This window comes from Octopus bimaculoides, chromosome 9 (assembly GCF_046866305.1).
Source record: "Octopus bimaculoides isolate indiv1 chromosome 9, ASM4686630v1, whole genome shotgun sequence".
Classification (NCBI taxonomy): domain Eukaryota; kingdom Metazoa; phylum Mollusca; class Cephalopoda; order Octopoda; family Octopodidae; genus Octopus; species Octopus bimaculoides.
This window is the reverse complement of record NC_142936.1, coordinates 20,543,523-20,554,665: the sequence shown is the minus strand read 5'-3', so window position 1 is coordinate 20,554,665 and position 11,143 is coordinate 20,543,523.

The following is an 11,143-nucleotide window of genomic DNA, read 5'->3' as shown; positions in this document are numbered from 1 at the left end:
TAAAAACGCGTGTCACAAACGAAACAAAAACAAAGCTTTTTCTTTTTTCTTTCTTTTTATTCTTATTTTTTAATTTTTATTTTCATTTTTCGAACTAAAACAGACAGAGTGAACCATTCATAAGTTTAAAAACACCACAAAAAAACTATGCTCGGAGATAAATCTATCAAAACAAATACAGACGAAAACAGATCTGTTAGCCTTAAGAAGCTACGTTACGAGCAATATTTACATGCAGAGAACTCGGTGACGGTGTTGTCTCCAAAGATTGACCCGAAACAGACAGATCCGTCCCCTAATGTCAACGTCGAAGCTCATCATGCCTCACTGTTATCAAAGCAAAATACAAACCGAAATGGTCATCGACCGGATTACAAAGGACCGCATACTCGAATGTTGAACCAGATTCGAGGCGAAAAATCAGCTACTAGTTCAAATCTTCCCGACACCCAGGAGCTGGAAGTACCCCACAACCGGAATATTCCAACAGATAGCCATCCATGCTCGTCATCAAATAACCAAAAGAGAAAGAATGAAAAATGGTCTAGGGAAGATAATAAATAAGTTCTTACGGCCTTCTACTATGCTATATATTTCCCCACAAATAAAACACCAGTTGCAGTAAAGTCTGTCCCACCAAAAGAAGTGCAGGAATTTTGGAATAAAATTTGGGCAGAAGAAAAAACACATTTTATCGATTGATAGAATATCTACAGACTTAGACTCCTTAGAGGAGCAAAAGTGAGAGGGTGTCAAAGTAGAAGATATAAGATCTGCTCTCTGGAGGTCAAGCAAACTGGAGTCTCCAGGAAAGGATAAAATTCCTAACTTCTGTTTGAATGCCTTCCCAGAGAGCCATGAACTGCTAACAAAACTTTACAACGATGTTTTGCAAAATCCTAGTATGATGCTCTCTTGGCTAGTTAATGGTTTAACATTCTTACTTCCAAAGAATGAAGAAACAAATGAACAAAAAATTATAGACCCATAACCTACTTAACAACAATGTATAAAACGCTAACATCTGTCCTAACTAAATATACCTATAGTTTTTTAATAGAAAATAGCATATTCCCTAATGAGCAAAAAGGATGTAAACGTGGATCTTATGATTGTAAAGATCAGCTACTCATCAATAAGATGATCTTAGGAGATTGTCACAAACGACACAAAAACTTGTCAATAGCCTCGAAAGACTATAAAAAAGCTTTTGATAGCCTACAACATAGCTGGATTAAGAAATGTCAGGAAATTTATAAAATAGCGCCTACTCTGCGAAACTTTTTGTTTGTAAGTATGAGATCATGGAGAACCACACTGACTTTGAACAGTGACAAGGAATCTCTAAATGCTGGAGATGTAAAAATTTCATGTGGCATTTTCCAGGGTGATTCACTATCACCACTCCTTTTTTGTCTAGCCTCAATACCTCTCTCAAAATTGCTCAATGATGCACAGTACGGTTATAAAATGTTTGATTAAAATATATATCATCTCATTTACACGCATGATTTAAGGCTCTTTGCAAAAAATTAACAACAACTCAAAGGCTTACTAGCGATTGTCAAACAATTCAGTGATAACATCAGGATGCAATTTGGCCTCGATAAGCGTGCAAAAGCTACTTTCATCAAAGAAAAAATGACAGAAACATCTAATGTTAACCGTGACCAGCGGAATGTCATAAAAGAGTTAGAACCAGCGAAGAGCTACAAATACCTAGAGACAGTTGAAAGGGACGGAATCAAACATGCAGTTATGAGGGAAAGGATCAGAAGAGAATGTTATCGCAGGGTGAGAGACATACTGAAGACAGAGCTAAATGCAAGAAACAAGATCGAAGCGATCAATGCTTTAGGCATACCAGTCGTGACTTACAGCTTCAATATCATTAACTGGTCAATTACTGAAATATGTAATATTGACAGAAAAATACGAAAACTGTTGATAACGCATAGAATGCACGACTTTAAGGCAGATACAGAACGACTTTACCTGCCAAGAAAAGAGGGAGGCTGTGGACTTTTACAACTGGCATTAGCAATGAAGATTACTACAACTGGCCTAGACTCCTACCTGAAAAACTCTGAGGACTGGATGTTAAAACTTATCTCAAAGCATGAAAACAAGAAAGCATCATTCTCAGTAACAAAACAGGCAAAGTAATATCTAAGTGAATTCCAAATACAACAAATTCCAGAATTAGACGTACTAGAAACAAGCGCAGAAAAAGCTAAGCCCATGAAAAACCATGCTAAAACTGCTGCCTTAAATATTCTGACTGATAAAGGGCAAGAAAAGCCTCTCAATGGCAAATACCCAAAGAGAGCGAATAATGCCGATGTTGACACAGCCCTTACCCATCAATGGATAATGGCTTCTGGCTTAAAATCAGAACCAGAAGGGTTTATCATAGCAGCCCAAGATCAATGCCTACCTACAAAGAACTACCAGGCCAACATATGAAACAACGGCAGCTTCCCAACATGTCGTGTATGTCAACAACAGAATGAAACCATTGATCATGTTGTCTCCATGCGCAGTCTTCTTGCGCCTACAGAATATCTCAACAGGCAGGATAGAGCTGCACAATATATTCACTAGGTAATTTTTAAAAACATGGACTTGCCCCATGATATAAACTGGTGGGAACACAAACCACCTCCAATACTTGAAAATGATCACATCTCACTCCTCCGGAACTTCACCATTCAAACTGATAGAAAGATAGATGCAAATAGGCCAGATATCATATTGAAAGACTGTAGATAAAAATCATGCCTCCTCATTGATATGACTGCCCCAATCTATATAAAGGTATCTGTCAAGACCTACCAAAAACTGAACAAGTATAATGATCTTGAATTAGAAATTAGCAAAATGTGGAACCTCAAGACTAAAACAATACCTGTTGCCATGGGTGCCCTGGGAATGATAGCAAAAGGGGCTGATCGCTATCTAGCTCAGATACCAGGAAACACCAAAATGGCAAAACTTCAAAAGATAGTGCCCATATCCTACGTAAAATACTGTCTATGTAATCTCAAATTTTAAAACAAACACATAATTTTCTTATGGTTTCTTAAACATTCTCTAGAACAACACTATGTACAAAACCAAATATATGGCACCCCAGGCATAACACCAATATGTACTTCTAACTCGTCTCTTGAGGTCTCTGAGTGAGACTTGGAGCCAACTTGTACAAATGCAAAGCAAAAGTCAAATAAAACAATAATGATAATGATAATAATAATAATAATAAAAATAATAATAATAATAATAATAATAATAATAATAATAATAATAATAATAATAATAATAATAATAATAATAATAATAATAATAATAATAATAATGATAAACAATTAGAAAAGAGCCATAGGTAAATATTTTCAACATTATGTCTATCTTCTTTGGTTTCAAAATAAGACATGAAAAATACATGAAGAACATAAATCTATTCACAAGTTTCGTTTGTTTGGAAGTGGTTTAAACCAACAAAAAATAAAAAAACAGAAAATGTGAAGATAACTGGTGCGTCAAAATATTTTGCATAAATCTGATAGAACTCTTCTATCATTTTGTTAATACCACCTAGAGCAAGACGCTAGTAATTTGCAAATATGTTTGTTTTTCCATGATATTATGACTGAAATTTCAATAAAGTCAAAATATATTTTTGGTACAGTTAAAGTTATTGTAAAATACTGACGTCATATTTATCAACGTTAAGTCTTTTGCTTAATTTTATTGATGTGCAACCAACATAAATCGTTTTGGAACATTCACCAAATAGAGCGTACATCAAATAGTAATCGTTACAGCTCCCGCCTTCTGTATATGCTCTAACATTTCTTTGAGAATTTAGTGTCGGTGCTGATTTGACTCATGCTTTTGCAGAGTGAACAGCGCTTATCTTTCTTGCAACTGTTTTAAGAGTTCAGAAACAATAATGAGTTTTTCTTATTGCTATCTAAAATACTTAATATTTGTCTTATATTTTGTTATGCTTAAAAGCAATAATCAGCGGATGGGGAAATATCTTTTTAAAACGGGGATATTTTTTGTGAACTATGTTGATAACTGTCATGCATTTTCTGTCAGAGTTAATAACTAAAGGAATATGGTCAGAAATTTTAATTTGTCTGCTATAATTAGATTTGAGACGTTGACTATCATTAATTTTAGCTGTGTCATTTGCAATTTTTTCATTCGTTATTCACAATAAGCCTGAAGTGACGCACAAAACCCTTTACGTGTTTCCAATAATCCGTATCAGATCAAATCTTTATTATTATTAAAATTTGTGACTTTGGATTTCATTTACTCCCACAATATGGATGATTGGAGCAGTAATGAAGATAAATGTGTGATAACCTGTGTTTGCAAAATAGTTCTACCATTATGCTGTATTCTGAGAACTTAAATTTCGTATCTAAAAAGTTCATACTAGTTTCTACAAAACAAAACTCAAAATTGTTGAACTCAAAATTAGTTTTGAGCGATGTTTTTTTTTTTTTAGTTTTTATTTCTTTTGAGAGAAATGCAAAATTCAACTAGATTATGGTGCGTTCCTTTTTAAATTAAAAAAAAAGACGTCATCAATGAACTGTAATTAGAGTTACTGGTTTATGACAATGCAACAGTTTAAATATCTCAAGTCATTTTAGCAAATCTGTGCTCTGACAGTAATATATTAGATTCAATACATTTTTTTCTTGTTTGAACCACATACAAACAAGGGAAACGTGTAAATAGATTGATGTTCCGTACTTTTCTTGCCACGTACTGTTGAAATGTTAAATAAATCAAGACAATCTGTGCTTTTATCACATATCGCGCTCTTCTAAAAGTGTATTTACTTTCGTGAAGAGTGACGTCAATCATCATAAATAAATATTTCTTTTACGTTCTAATTTTGGCACCAGACCAGCAATTTTAAGGGGAGGGAAAGTCGGTTATATTAATCTCAGAACTCAACTAGTAGTTAATTTATGGACCTCGAAAGGATGGGAGGTAAACTCAACCTCGGTGGTATTTGAACGTTGGCCGTAAAGAACCGAAAGAAACGCCTGTATGTATTTTATCTGATGTGCAAACGAAAGCTCGTCGCCTTAATTAATAATAATCCTTTCTACTATAGGCACAAGGCCTGAAATCTTGAGGGAAATGATTTGTCGATTAGATCGACATCAGTACTCAACTTTATTTATTTTATCGATCTCAGACCCTGAATGGATGAAAGACAAAGTCCGCTTCGACAGGGTTTGAAATTGCAATGTGAAACTGGAAGAAATGCTACTAACTATTTTGTCCGTCCTGCTAGCGATTCTGCCAGTTCACCGCCCTGTTTGAGGACATATTTGATAATTTAATGAAACCACTCTAATCCAGCAAAAACCGAATGTAGAGTAATCCCTCGACTATCGCGGGTGTTACGTTCAAAAAAACCCCCACGATAAGTGAAAATCCGCAAAGGAGAAACAGTACTGTACTGTATATCTTTTTTTATTATTTTTATAATTTGCATATATTTATTTTATTATAAATGCAAAACAATACCACACACTCGCCTCCCGAGTTTCGTTTTTCATACAGCATGTGCGATTCTTTGTTTACTCATTTACGGTACACTGCGTATTTTATTTTAATATATTTTAATTAATGTGTTATCCAGTGCAGTATTGTACTGTATTTTTATCTATTAACTTATTAATTTTTAGGCGTTAAAATGCTTATCTTACCACAGAAATAATTAAAATCTAAAAAGAATATAAATACCTATCAGGCCCAGAAACCCGGAACCCGCGATATACTGAAAAGTCCGCGATATGAATTTGCTTATATTAGCCAGAAAAATCCATACTGAGGACGATATGGCTAGTGATTACGGTATTTTAACAAGAATTTCTGCACGTTTTCGTTAAGCTTTCTTATAAGATTATTCTAAGTATCCGCCTTCAGCTTGAATTACTGCTTCAGTTCGTGACCAGAACCGTTGACACGTCAGTACTAAATGGTCTTTATTCCTTCTGGACATCACTTGGGTAACGGCAGCCTTCAATGAAGCTAGGGTAGTGTAAGGATGTCGATTAGTCTCTCTTTCAATAGTGCTCCAAACGTAGTCATCCATGACATTTAAAAGTCGTGAGTTTAGGGTCACAAATATGTTACTTAATTGTCAAAACTGCCTCACAGTTACGTGGACTTTGTGATAAGGTGCTAAGTTGAAACACCTATGGCCTTCCATTGTGTGCTTCATCCATCAAGTGCTTAACAACTGTCTCCAGCAACGCAACATACCCAGCTGCATTAATTATAAGACACTGTGAAAAGATGTGAGGTAGTATGGCATAACCTTCATTACTCACCACACTTTATAAACCATCACAGTTGCTGGAAACTAAATGTACACCACTCTGAGAACATTAGTAGTATCTGCACATGATATCTGTTAGTTTTCCTGTTACACTTTCGATCTTCGTTGAATCGTTTCTAATTATAGAAGAAGAAGAGCATACCATGTTTGTGAGGGGTTTAAACTTGTTAAGTAACCACATGGCACGGAACAAATCGTTTCTCTGTGTCTTTGCAGGCATGAATTGGTCTCTCCCCAGTACACACAAGCCATATTGGAAGTCCTCGTGCACCACAGAATTGCTAGTTCACTCCAACTCCACGCGGGATAAATTGCGGTGTCCTTATAGTATCGGAACATTTAGAATGTTTTTTTTTCTCTTTGATACAGTTGAAACATTCTCACCAGATCCTTCCGATCCATCCGAACTTTGTGTACAAAAGACCTTGCAACATTTAGAAAGCTGGAAATTTCTAAATCGCTGTATTCAGCATACGTAGCAAATATCACTGCATGCCTTTTCATTTCTTGTGTTAGCCTTTTATCTGTCTTAGGGGATCTGAAATAAATAAAAACCTTTTAATTGGTTTGAAGAGAGTAATATACTGATAATTAAGTACCCTCAGGTATTTCTTGTACCTTGTACTAACATATGAAAACAGTTAACTGCATTGAGCCTTACAGCATAGATTTATTAAGAATAAATTGACTATTGTAATTTGAGCCAGCATGGGAGCATCTGTATTGTCACTCAACCTGCTGGAACTAGCAGACAAATATCCTTCAAATCACACAGGCAAATCCTAGCTTTAGAAAGTGACAAGGCAATGGAAAAGGAAGTATAGCCACAGTTGAAATGTTGTTTTTTTTTATCCTAAGTTTGTTTGATGAGATCTAACCTGGGACTAAACAACAAAACAATGATGACGACGAACTCAAGCAATTCAACTAAAACAGATTAAAATTAATTGGAGCTGTGCCTAAAACATATAATCGACAGAAGCAAACGGACTCGTATCGAAAAGGAAAACACACGAGGTTAATTTAACAGCAGACATGTTAAATCCTATTTACTCATTGGCATGCATGGCCTCAGAAAATACTGATGTACCAACGTGCCAGTGAGGTTATTTTTTTTGCATGTTCAAAATTCAACTCTTAAATTCAGTGAATATATTTCTGTAGTGCTTAAGCACTAATTCAGTATATGCATACATATACAGTGTCTGTTTATTACGTCCCAGTAATTTAGTGGTTCGGGGGAAAAACGATGAATAGAATAAGAAACAGACTTAACAGAATTAGTGCTGGGGTCGATTTGTTCGACTCACTGCTTAAAGATGATGCTCCAGCATGGCTGCATCTCCATAGAAGTGGCGAGCACATCATCAAAGCACTACACAATACAAATTGCATCAAATCGTAAAATACAAAAAACATTAAAAAAAACACTAAGATGCATTTCAAAAACATTCCTTATCAATAGCAAACCATAGGCTTAACAACCCAAAAGCAAGCTAACGATTGCTGATGTAAGTGGACGTGTGAAAGTTTACATCTCTGTACACAAGTGCGTCACTTTCAAAATAGCTCCCCATGCACTTACAACAAAAAGCGAGTGTAATGAACTACTCTCAGCACAATACAAAGCAAAATTACACGTTGCACTAAACAACATATATGCAGAATTCTCCCACAAAAACAAACAAAATGATGGAAGCATTAGTCATAATACAGCACACTGCTAAATGTAAACACACCAGAAAACACGATTCACCCACAAGCTATAAACAAATCCACCGCTTGGCTACTTGATTAAGTAGGAAAATGCATGAATGTAGGAAGAGGGCTCCTAGGGATTAGACAGATGAAAACATCATTTTAATCTGAGAAACATGCCGGGCGAGAGGTTAACAGCCCGAAAGCAAATTATCATCATCCTCATCATCATCATCATCATCATCATCATCATCATTATCATCATCATCACCATTATTATTATTATCATTATTATTATTATTATTATCATCATTATTATAATCATCATCATCATTATCATCATAAATATCATCACCACCATCATTATCATTAACATCATCATCATCATCATCATTTTTTGTAATTTAATTATTTTATCATTTCATTTAAGCAAACCCCCACACTTTTTGTCTGTATTTATATTGTATCCCTTCATCCTTTGCCCTGGGATGAATTATTATTATTATTATTATTATCATTATTATCATCATCATCATCATCATCATCATCATCATTATTATTATTATCATTATTATCATTATTATTATTATTATTATTATCATTAATATTATTATTATTATTATTATTATTATTATTATTATTATATTTCAACTTTTGCTTTGTATTTCTACAAGTTGACTCCAAGTCTCACTCAGAGACAACAAGTTAGAAGTCCAAGTTGTTGTTATGCCTAGCGTGACATATATTTGGTTTTGCACAAAGTATTGTTCTCGAGAATGTTTAAGAAACCATAAGAAAACTAAGTTTGCTTTAAAATTTGAGATTAAATAGACAGTATTTTACGTAGGATATAGCCAGTTTCCATGAGCACTATTTATTGAATTTCTGCTAAATTTGGATTTCCTGGTATCTGAGAAAGATAGCAATCAGCCCCTTTTGCTATCATTCCTAGGACACCTATGGCAAAAACTTAGTTGTAATCCCATAGTCATTCATGACTGAAGGGGACCTTCATATATACGTATACATGCGGGTGAGTGTATGTGTATGTATGTATGTATGTATGTATGTATGTATGTATGTATGTGTGTGTGTGTGTGTGTGTGTGTGTGTGTGTGTGTGTGTGTGTGTGTATACAGAAAATAGATTTGATATTTTAAGCTTTATAAAACACTAGCAGAGATACCCGATTTGAATTCTGCCCTTATGGAATGTTTTTCAAGATTTTTTGGTTGGCGTCTACTGTTCCGTAAGGTGTTTTTTTCAATCAGATTTTTCATCTTGGCTCTTTGTAGGGGTATGGGTGGTGAGTTCGATTTCATGGCGAGAAAATTGTTGGTTATTCCAGGACTGTGTGTATTAACGAACAGAATCGTGTTTTCATTAACTTTTTCCTTGGGTGTCAGTAGTTGGGTGATGCTCGGTTTCATCGCTTTTTAATTCTCTCATTAATTAATCCTTTGGGGTATTTCTGCATTGTGAGGAAGCCTTTGAGTTCGTTGAGTCGGATTTCACGTATTTTGGGGTCAGTCACTATAACGCAAAAGCGTATTGCCATGTTGTATGGTATGTTTCTTTTGATGCATGAGGGATGGCAAGAGTAGAAATTTAGATATTGGTGTGTCAGTTTTTCTGTAGAATATGTCTGCTGTTACTGTGGAGCTTTGTTTTTTACGTGGATATCCATATACAAATACATATACATATATATATATATATATATATATATATATATATATATATATATAGAGAGAGAGAGAGAGAGAGAGAGAGAGAGAGAGAGAGAGAGAGAGGGGAGCGAGAGAGAGAGAGAGGGGGGAGCGAGAGAGAGAGAGAGAGGGAGCAAGAGAGACAGAGACAGAGAGACAGAGGCAGAGAGACACAGAGAGAGAGACAGAGAGAGAGAGAGAGAGAGAGACAGAGACACAGAGAGAGAAACATTATTATTTATACTTCTGTCGTTACCATATATATGCAAATGGAAGACGGAAAATGGAATATATAATATATATATATATATATATATATATATATATATATATATATATATATATATATAAGCAATGTTAATTCTCTATATGAAGTATTAACAGTAACTGCACGATAAAGTGTAGTATATTGCCACTTAAGTGTGGCTGACCCCTAGGGGTGGATGTTACTGTTGCTTTTAGCCCCAGGAGGACATCTCCTCCAGCTGGCTTATCGACACACGACTGTGTCCTGTTTGCCAAGGGAGTTATCCCTCTCACCTCGGCCAGCAGCACGAACGTATCCGGATTTCAGGGTTATTTCCCTTCGTCGGCGTTCGACAGCTGATGACCTTGGTGAGAGAGACAAATCTGGCAAACCTTATATCTTCTTTTCCAGTGACATTCTTCACTGATATTGAAAAGGTGAAAACAAGCAATGTTAATTCTTTATATGAAGTATTAACAGTAACTGCACGATAAAGTGTAGTATATTGCCACTTAAGTGTGGCTGACCCCTAGGGGTGGATGTTACTGTTGCTTTTAGCCCCAGGAGGACATCTCCTCCAGCTGGCTTATCGACACACGACTGTGTCCTGTTTGCCAAGGGAGTTATCCCTCTCACCTCGGCCAGCAGCACGAACGTATCCGGATTTCAGGGTTATTTCCCTTCGTCGGCGTTCGACAGCTGATGACCTTGGTGAGAGAGACAAATCTGGCAAACCTTATATCTTCTTTTCCAGTGACATTCTTCACTGATATTGAAAAGGTGAAAACAAGCAATGTTAATTCTCTATATGAAGTATTAACAGTAACTGCACGATAAAGTGTAGTATATTGCCACTTAAGTGTGGCTGACCCCTAGGGGTGGATGTTACTGTTGCTTTTAGCCCCAGGAGGACATCTCCTCCAGCTGGCTTATCGACACACGACTGTGTCCTGTTTGCCAAGGGAGTTATCCCTCTCACCTCGGCCAGCAGCACGAACGTATCCGGATTTCAGGGTTATTTCCCTTCGTCGGCGTTCGACAGCTGATGACCTTGGTGAGAGAGACAAATCTGGCAAACCTTATATCTTCTTTTCCAGTGACATTCTT